This window comes from Petaurus breviceps, unplaced genomic scaffold, assembly GCF_028583685.1.
Source record: "Petaurus breviceps papuanus isolate PSGF00001 unplaced genomic scaffold, PetGlider_PUasm1.0 207, whole genome shotgun sequence".
In the NCBI taxonomy this organism is placed as follows: Eukaryota; Metazoa; Chordata; class Mammalia; order Diprotodontia; family Petauridae; genus Petaurus; species Petaurus breviceps.
The window spans coordinates 3,011,216-3,022,088 of NW_027185850.1; positions in this window are offsets into that span (position 1 = coordinate 3,011,216).

A 10,873-nucleotide genomic window follows, 5' to 3' on the forward strand; every position below is an offset into this window, starting at 1 on the left:
AGGAAGGAAGGAAGGAAGGAAGGAAGGAAGGAAGGAAGGAAGGAAGGGGGAGAGGGAGGAAGGGAGGAAGGAAGGAAGGAGGAAGGAAGGAAGGCAAGAAAGAGAGGGAAAGAAAGAGAAAGAAATGGAAACGAATGAAGGAAGAAAAAGAAAGGAAGGAAAGAAGGAAGAAGGGAAGGGAAGAAGGAACAAAGATATCTAACAATCTATGTATCTATGTATGAATGTATCTATCCATCTATCTATCTATCTATCTATCTATCTATCTATCTATCTATCTATCTATCTATCTATCTATCTATGTCCATCTTGGCCTAGAGACAATTATTAGAATAATTTGATAAGATTTAATTGTTGGCAAGCTGTTTCATTTTTATTTGAACTACATTAGCGTTGTTTATACTATTTCTTCTTAAACATAGAAATAAGAATCCTCTCATTCCCCCACTTAAGACAAATGATAATTTACTATAGCAATTATTTTCTAGAGATATCATATGAAATAAGATAGATGAAACGTATCAACCCTGAAAAGAGAAGACAAAGTTATTCCTCTTTCCTGGCACTTTGGTGGTTTTTGTGGGGAAATAAAAAACCTCAACATAATCCATAAAAGAACTGAGGTAAAATTTTCAGTAAACCAAATAAATATTTCTCCCCATATAGTAATAATGTAATCCTTTTAGAAGTGATTATAAGAGAAATCCTATTCAAAATAACTAAGAGATTGCTGAAATAGCTGGAAATATGTTATGCAAGAAACTACATATAAACATGTATAAGTTTGAAAAAATATTAAGAAGTCAATAAATAGGGCAGCTAGGTTGTACAGTGGATGGAGTATCTACCCTAGAGTCTGGAGAATTTGAGTCCAAATTAGGCTTCAGATACTTATTAGTGGTGTGATCCTTCATGGCCAAGTCACTTAACCCTGATTGCCAAAATAAAAAAAGAAATGAAACACAAAGAAATCCAAATCATTAGACAGTTATTCTATTCTTATGGTTGACTGGATCATACAAATAAAATAATATATTTTTTCTCAATTTATTTACAGGTTTGTTTAATTTGCTATGCCAAGCAATCTACTGAAGGGACACTTTAAATTGCAAGGGGTGGGGATAATTTAGACAATCAGATGAGGAATGAAAAGGGAATCTTGCATACAAATATCAGGTTACAAGATAAAGCAGTAATCATCAAATCAATTTGGTTCAGGTAAACAAACGGAAACATAAATCTGTGGGGGGGAAAAGTGATCCTATGATCCTATAGATAGATTAGATAAGGAAAAGTCAGATATATGTGAAATCAATAATACAGCACTAAGTGAACTCATGATCATAAATTAATTAATAAGTTATTGGAAGTAATGTGAATATTTGAGTATAGAGATAGAGATATATATGTGTATGTATGTATATGTGTATATATGCATGTGTGTATATTGTATACATGTATATGCACACATAAACATATGAAAAAATATGATCAGATAAATATGTAGTTATTTCTTAACCAAACAAAGGATATAGGTTCTAGGATCATAGCATCATAAATGCATAAATGGAAAGGATCTCAAAAGTAACCTAGTTAATCACTTATTAGCAAAGAAACTTGAATGTCTTTCCCAAATGCAAAGAGGTATTATAAGACAGAAGAGAGTTGTGGTTTTTTTCTCCTAAGCCAAAACACATTTCAATATATCGCTTTGATTGTATAAAATTCAAAAGATTCTGCTGAAATAAAATCAATGCAGCCAAAATAGAGTGGAAAGTGTGGATTTTTGTTGTTGTAGTTATTGTTGTTTATGCCTTTTTGTTTGTGTGAGGGGAAAATCTCTGTAGGATACTGATGGAATTAACAGAAATTTGAGAACAAATCTATTTTCTAATAAGAAAATAATCAAAGCATATGTGAAATCTTTCTCAAAAGAATTTCCAATTCAACAACTAGAAAAAATATTGTTTTTGATTACAAGTAAGAGGAATGCAGATCAGAACAATTCTGAGCTTTTAGCAAGCACCCCACAAAATTGAAAAGCTGGGGAACTTCCAATGTTGGAAAAAAAGTAATATAATTGACACAAAAATACATTGTACATGAAGATACACAATGGTACAAGACTCCTGGAATCTATTTTGAAAATATTATTTTAAAATTATTAAAATATTCTTTTCAAATTATCCCAACTAAGAAATCTATTACATTGGGGACAAAGATGTCAAAGAAAGAAAGAAAATTCCCATAAGCATGGAAAGTTCTATCAAAGTCCTTTTGGGGGAGGGGGGGTAACAAATAGCTAATTCAAAAGGAAATGCAAAACAAAATAAAATAGCTCCAGCTATTGAGGCTTATGTATGTAAGGAAATATTGTTGTGTCATTAGAAATTACTATTATTAAAAATTCCAAGAAGCAGTAGAAGATTTATGATTTGACACAGAATAAAAGAAGTGGAACCTACCAACTGAATGACAAATATACAAGTAGAAAAACTACTACTTGGAGAGGCATGATGACATTTAATGGAAGCACTCAAAAAAAATGAAACATATATAGAAATTTATAACTGGCTCTTTCTATAAACCCACCCTCTTTGAGTGACTACAGTCATGAAGCTAGGAAAAGGGCAGAAACATGGAAAAGGGACAAGAATTGGGCATGCAATAAAAAAGCTAGAAAAAGAACAAATTGAAAATCCCCAAATAAATAATAAATTGAAAATAATGAAAACCAAAGAAGAGATTAATAAAATTGAAATTAAGAAAGCTATTGAATAAATAAAACTAAGAGCTGGTTTTATTCTTAAAAATAATAAAAAAAAGAAAGAAAAAAACCAAATTATGAGTATCAAAAAGGAAAAGATTGAATCTACCTCCAATGAAGAGGAAATTAAAACAATAATTAGGAATTATTTTGCCAAATTGTATGTACACTAATTTGACAATCTTAGTGAAATGGATGAATATTTACAAAACTATAAATTTCCCAGGCTAACTGAAGAGGAAGTAAACTACTTACATAAACCCATCTCAGGAAAAGAAGTCGAACAAGCCATCAGTGAACTCCCTAAGAAAAAATCCCCAGGTCCAGATGGATTTACTAGCAAATTCTATGAAACATTTAAAAGAACAATTGATTCCAATACTCTACAAACTATTTAGGAAAATTAGTGAAGGAGAAGTCCTACCAAATTCTTTTCATGACTCAAATATGGTACTGATACCTAAATCAGGAAGAGATAAAATGGAAAAAGAAAATGGTAGACCAATTTTCCTCATGAATAGAGATGCAAAAATTCTAAATAAAATATTAGCAAAAAGACTATAACAACTTATCTCACGAACAATACACTTTGATCAGGTAGGATTTATTCAAGGGATGCAAGGATGGTTTAATATAAGGAAAACCATCAGTATAATTGATCATATCAACAATAAAACTAGCAGAAACCACATGAGTATTTCAACAGATGCAGGAAAGACTTTTGACAAAGTACAACATCTATTCTTATTAAAAACATTAGAAAGAATAGGAATAGATGGAGTCTGCCTTAAAATTGTACATAGCATCTTTTTAAAGCCATCAGCAAGTATTACATGTAATGGGGATAAGCTAGAAACATTTCCAATAAGATCAGGGGTAAAACAAGGGTGTCCACCATCACCCCTCCTATTCAATCTGGCACTGCAAATGTTAGCAGTAGCAATTAGAGAAGAAAAAGTAATCAAAGGAATCAAATTAGGCAAGGAAGAGACCAAGATTCCACTCTTTACAGATGATATGATGATATGCTTAGATAATCCTAGAGAATCAAGTAAAAAAAAAAACTACTTGAGACAATAAATAAATTTGGCAAAGTTGCAGGATATAAAATAAACCCACATAAATCCCCAGCATTCGTATATATTTCTAATGAAATCCAATAGCAAGAGATAGAAAGAGAAATCCCATTTAAAGTTACTGTAGACATTATAAAATATTAGGGAATCTACCTGCCAAAACAAATGCAGAACCTATATGAACACAATTACAAAAAAAAACTTTTCACACAAATAAATTCAGATCTAACTAATTGGAATTGCTTGTGGCTGGTTCGAGTTAATATCATAAAAATGTTAATTTTACCTAAATAAAATTACATATTTAGTTGCTATGCCAAACAATTTACCAAAAAATTATTTTATAGAACTAGAAAACATAATAACAAAATTCATTTGGAAGAGCAAAAGGTCCAGAATTTCCAGGAATTAATTGAAAGAAATGCTAGGGAAGGTGGCCTAGTCATACCACATTTTAATCTGTATTATGAAGTAGCAGTCATCAAAACTACTCGCTACTCCCTGAGGAATAGAGTAGTATATCAATGGAATAGATTGGGTACACGAGACTCAACAGTCAATGAATATAGTAATATAAGGTTTGATAAGCCCAAAGACTGCAGTTTTTGGGACAAGAACTCACTATTTGACAAAAACTGCTCAGAAAACTGGAATATAGTATGACAGAAACTGGGCATAGACCATTGTCTAACAGCATATACCCAATTCAAATTTAACTGGGTGCATGATCTAGGTATAAAGACTGATAATGAAGGCAACCTTGGAAAGCACAGAGTAGTTTAAATGTCAGATTTTGGAGAGGGGAAGACTTTATGACAAAATATGAATTAGAGAGCATTATAAAATTCAAAATGGAAAATTTTTATTACTTGAAGTGGAAACCTTCTGTATAAACAAAGCCAATGTAACCAAGATTAAGATGGAAGTGGAAAATTGGGAAAGAATTTTTACAACCAATGTGTCTGATAAAGGCCTCATTTTTAAAATATACAGAGAATTGAGTAATTTTTTTTGTAAATAAAAAAAAATTTAAAATAATACAAGTCATTCACCAATTGATAATAGCCAAAGGATATAAACAGGCAGTTTTCAGAGGTAGAAATTAAAGATATCTATAAGCATATAAAAATGCTCTAAATCACTATTGATTAGAGAAATGCAAATCAAAACAACTCTGAGGTACCACATCTCACCAGTCAGATTGGCTAAGATGACAAAACAGGAAAATGATAAATGCTGGAGAGGATGTGGGCAAATTGGAACACTAAGATATTGTTGGTGAAGTTGTGAACTGATTTAACCATTCTGGAGAGCAATCTGGAACTATGCCCAAAAGGCTATAACTAATTTCATACCCTTTGACCCAGTTATATCACTTCTAGGGTTGTATCCCAAAGACATCATAGAAGTGGGAGGAAGACCCATATGTACAAAAATATTTATAGCAGTTCTTTTTGTGGTGGCAAAGAATTGGAAATTAAAGGGGTGCCCATCAATTGAGGAATGGCTGAACAAGTTATGGTATGTGAATATAATGGAAGCCTATTGTGCTATAAGAAACGAGGAGCAGATGGACTTCATATTTACCTGGAGAGGCTTATAAGAACTGATGCTGAGTGAGAAGAACAGAACCAGGAGAAATTTGTACACAATTACAGACACAACGTATGTGTGATGACCAACTTTGATAGACTGTACTCTTCTCAGCAATGCAGGGTTATAAGTGAAGTCCAAAAGGCTCATGGTGGAGAGAGGTGACTACATTCAGAGAAACAACTAGAAAAAACAAGAGTTTGAATGAAGATTGAAGCAAACTACCTGCTCTCTTTCTTTTTCTTGTTTGGTTTTGTTTCCTCTTTCCCATTGTTCATCCCAATCCTTCTTTATAAGCTGACTAATGTCTAATGTGAAAGTATTTGCAGATCCTATACTTGATTGTATGCCACCATGGGTGGGGAAGAAAATTTGAAACTCAAGGAATTTTGGAACTGAATCTTGTAAACTAAAAGTAAATAAATAAATTAATAAAGACAAAAACATTTTAAAAAAAGAAAAGGGGCCAGTTTTTTTGTCTCCTTTGTTCATTTCAACCCTTTCCTTCAGGTGTCTACTTCCCCCTCAGTAGCATCCTATGAGATCAGAGAAATAACGATGCTCTGAAAAAGAGTGGCTTTGGGATCTTCCAGTCTGAACTTGAAATGAGGCCACTGACCAGGAATATCGGTTTTTCCTTCAGTATTCATTCAATCATTTTAAGTGAAGGAAATAACACCTACAGTCCTTCAATGAAAATGCTGAATATAAGTATGAACATAATAGCAAAAGGGAACTAAAGAATAGTAATTTTGCTCAATAGAGCTGTGCTAAATAAAAATACCAGCAAAGAGTCACAGAACATATATTTCAATGCATTCATTGCAATTAAATTATTTTATTACAGGAAAATAAGAATAGCTTAACAGAAAAAAAAATCAGTGTAACTTCATATTGAAAGAAATCACATGATTATATTGCTAGATAGAGAGAAAATTACAAAATGTGTCTTCCTTTTATTTAGAAAAAATACTTTTGTAATTTTAAGCATTTTAATGAATGGAAATTTTAATACGATGAGAAACTTTTACCTAAAATCAAAAGCTATAATGTAATAACAATGAAAAATTTCTCAGAAGGATGAGATGGGAATCAAAAGTGCTCAGTGGCTCAGCTATTATTTGATAAAATGATAAACACTGACTTTAATGCAGTAAACGTCGGAAACAAGACAAATTATTTCTATTTGCAGGTGAAATGACAGGTTCTGTAGGAATAATAATAACAATAATAATAGTCATTATTTTATTAACTAGAATTTATAGAGAGCAATAAGTTTTGCAAAGTGTTATAAATTGCATGCTCTGAATTAATAGTTAATGGCTTCAATAAAGCACAGATATAAAATAATTCAAAAAATAATTATTGCTTCTGCTTAATACTAATAAAATACAGGAGGAAGAAAGAAGAAGAAAAACCCTCTTAAAATCAATAACAACAACTACAAAATATACTTATTGAGTTCCTATGGGTAAAATAACTAAGATACAAAAGATAAAAAATTATTTTATAGATGCAAATGAAGATCTAATCAACTTTCATGTCTGGACCATGCCAATAAGGCAATATGACAAAGCTACCTAAATGTTGATGAAATTCTCATTTTATAATAATCAAATTACCACATGGATATTTTGTAGAATTTTTTTTTAAATAACAAAGTTCATCTAGAGAAACAAAAGATGGGGAATATCAAGGGAAATTTCTGTTTTAAATATAAAGTGAAGTGCTTAATGGTATTTCATTTCAAATTATATTACAGGAGCATAACTTCAAAATCTGTCAGCCATTGAATTAAAAAATAAAAAAAATAAATCATCAGATAGATTATATAAGACAAAACAAGAGTGACCTATGACAGGCACTCTTTATTTTAATAGAAATTCTGGGAAAACTGTATTGTAGGAAATGGCTTTATAACAACATTAACACCATATTTGAAAAAAAATGGATATTGAAAAATAATAAATGATTAAATATTTCAAATCTCACAATAATAATTATAATTGAAAATGTATATGTATGCATACTTGTGTATGGATTAAAATGCATACATGCATATATACAAATGCATATATATGTATCTATTTGTACAAATACATGTGTGTATGCTATCAATAAGAACAGAATCTGTAACCAAACATGGTATAGAAGAGACTACAAATGATAACATAAACTCTCTAATTCATACATACATATATACATACACATATATCTAAAAAATAAACTTTCACAATAAATAAAATGTGCTAATAATTAGAAGAAAAGTATCAATTATAAAAATTACTTAAGTAAATTCTGACCATAATCAGATATTCAAAACTATAGCAAATTGACCACATTTTATAAAATTAAGAACTCTCCCCCTATAGACACAGTATTAAACCTTGATTATTTTCAGAATTCATAAAGCAAACTACCATCAGTCACCAGAAAATAGTATTCAAAATCATTAATTATCAAAGATAATTTAAACTACTCAATACTATCATTTCATACCCCTAAAATTAACCAAGATGTTAAACCAATATATTAAATGTTGGAAGTGTCATAGGAAGACAGATGAACTAATTCATCACTAGCACAACTTAGAATTAGTACAACCCTCCTGGCAATAAAATAATATATATTATTAGATTATTCATTCTTATTTATCTCAAGACTTTATTGCAAGATATGTGTGTGTATAGATATACATACTTATGCCATAAGATAATTATTTCCAATAATAATAATTTGTGAAATAAAATTGTGTTCATTCGTTGAAAGACTGTGAAAAAAACAAAACAAAAAACCTACAATAGCCATGATTCATGAATGAAAGCAATTTCATTATGTTAAAGAAATTCAAATCAGAAATGCAAAGTAACATGAAGAGAAATAGACAATTTGAAAGATGTAATGCAATGTGCAGGAAGAACCAGAAGGATAAGATATTCCATCACTCTGACAATGGAAACAAAAATAACAATAATAAATGGCAACAAATGTCAGGGAAATAGCATTTACTGAATAAAGGTGCCCACACATTCACAACATTAAGGAACATATTTTTCCTGTTATTGACAACAATTACTAAAAAGAAGTAAAATGTGAAGTAATGAAAAATGTTTTTTTGCTTAACCAACTCTGCCCTAGTAACTGTCCCCCCCCCCCTTGGCCATTATGTAGTTAGGAACACTTTATTGAAGGAAGATATTTGAGTATCTGCAGGGTACTGTCTCAGATAAAATGAATGTACAATAAAAAAGAAGAAAAATTAACCATCTTGCTAAATTAACCTTTTTTCCCTAAAAATAATTCCTAGGAATAGGTGAATAATATGATCATTCTTAAGTAAGTTTCAATAAAACAGACCAAGAACTGCCTTGTGCCATCTTTGTGGATGAAATCAAGATATTTCTGTTAAACAATATCACATTTTTGTAGATTTGGAGCTTTTTAAATAGCTGGAGTCAAGAAATAGTCACTTATGGTTCAATGAAATTAAAAATATTCTCTAGTGGAGTACTTTAGGTTATGTGTTTTTCCATTTTATTTTTTAAAAAGTGATCTTTTCTATTTATACATCAACTACATTAGTCCATTCGTTCTTCTTTCTACCATTTTCAGGGACACATCACTCATAACAAAAATACAAAGAAGAGAAAGATAGAGGAAAAATCATTAAAATAATCAACAAACTGAAAAAAAATGTATGCAGCGTTCCATACTCCTAGACCACTTGTGGAAAGTCATGCTGGAGGTAAGCAGTTTACCTTATTTGGGGGTGCAGCTTGGTCTCCATAACTTAATACCATTGAATTTTAGAATTTACGTTATAATTTCTGTGTGCAGTATTTTTGTTATTGTTCTGTTCTTCTACCTGTGCTTACTTCACATCTGTTCATATGAGCCTTTTCATGATTCTCTACATTCTTCATAATTACTATTCAATTGCATCCATACACCACAATTTATTCATTTCCATGTAATGGACCATCTAGTTTGCTTTCAGTTCTTTACTAACTCTCCTGTACATATAACATTTTACTGGGGACTTGGAAAAATTGCTTTTGTTCTTTGTCACTGAAACAACATAGAGATAGAAAGCAAGTGGCATGAGTGACAGAGACATTATCAAAGAATATCTAAATAAGAAATGGTGCTAAAAACAATTTAATACTAGGTGTATACGCAAAGTTAACTAAGCCAGATTATTCGGCACTTATTTTATAATAAAATAGCAAGGAGGACAATGGACATTTGAAAATGAAAATATGTATGAAAACCAGGGTAACAGACTCAGTTGGCCACATTTGCACCATTAAGTTACCATCTTAATTTGGTTGATGAGGAAATATTATTAACATAGAAATTTATTGTGTAAAGAACAGCTGGACTAATCTAAGTACATAAACTTGTAATGATTTTTATTTCCTAGAATATCACCCATCTTTAGGGCACTGAGCAATTATCAAATATTTGAAAGTGTTTAATTCTAAATGACTGGGGATAATCACACCATTTTATAAAAAAAGCAATTGAAACAAATATCAAGAAATGTTGATCCATGTTCCTTATCTCACACCTTCACAGTAATCTTCCTACTCATTTAGAGCATCATTTATGAATTTATGATAAGATGAGAACCTTGCCTTAAATTTTACAGAGAAAAATGAGACCATTCACCATCAGCTCCCTCCTTTTTCCTCATCTCCTATCAGTGCTATGCTTTCTGCCACTCTCTCCTCCTTCACTTGTCTCACATTATGAGATGGTCTCACTCCATTCTAAGGCTAATCCCTATAGTTGTTGAAGTGATGCCATTCCATCCTGTCTCCTCCAACAGATTGGCCCCATCTGTTATCCCAACTCTTTTACTTATTTTTAATCTCTCCTCCTCTATGTGCTCATTTACTATGGCCTATAAATATGTCCATGTCTCTGAAAAAAAGTGCTCCCTTGATACTTTCATTCCTGGTATCATACTATTTCTTTTCTTTTTTTGCCTGAACTTCTTGAAAATATTACAACAGGTGCCTGCCCTTTCTTTCCTCTCACTCTCTTCTCAGCCCTTTATAATTTGGCTTCCAACTTTATTTTACTAAAACTGCTCTTTCAAAAATTGCCAATAACCTCTTACTTGCCAAGGATCTTTTTTCCTATCCTTATTCTCCATGACTTCTCTGAAGCCTGTGACACTGTTGATCACATTCTCCTTGATATTCTCTCTAGGTTTTTGGAATACCAATCTCTCTTCATTTTTCTCCATCCTATTTGATTATTCTTTCTTATTTTCCAGATCATGTCCTGCAACTTTATGCCTCCCTCAGGGTTCTATACTGATGATCACTTGATGATCTCTTCACCTATCATGAATTTAATTATTTTCTATATAATAATGATTCCCAAGTCTACCTTTCCTTCCCCCATTTCTAACTCACTTTCAGACATA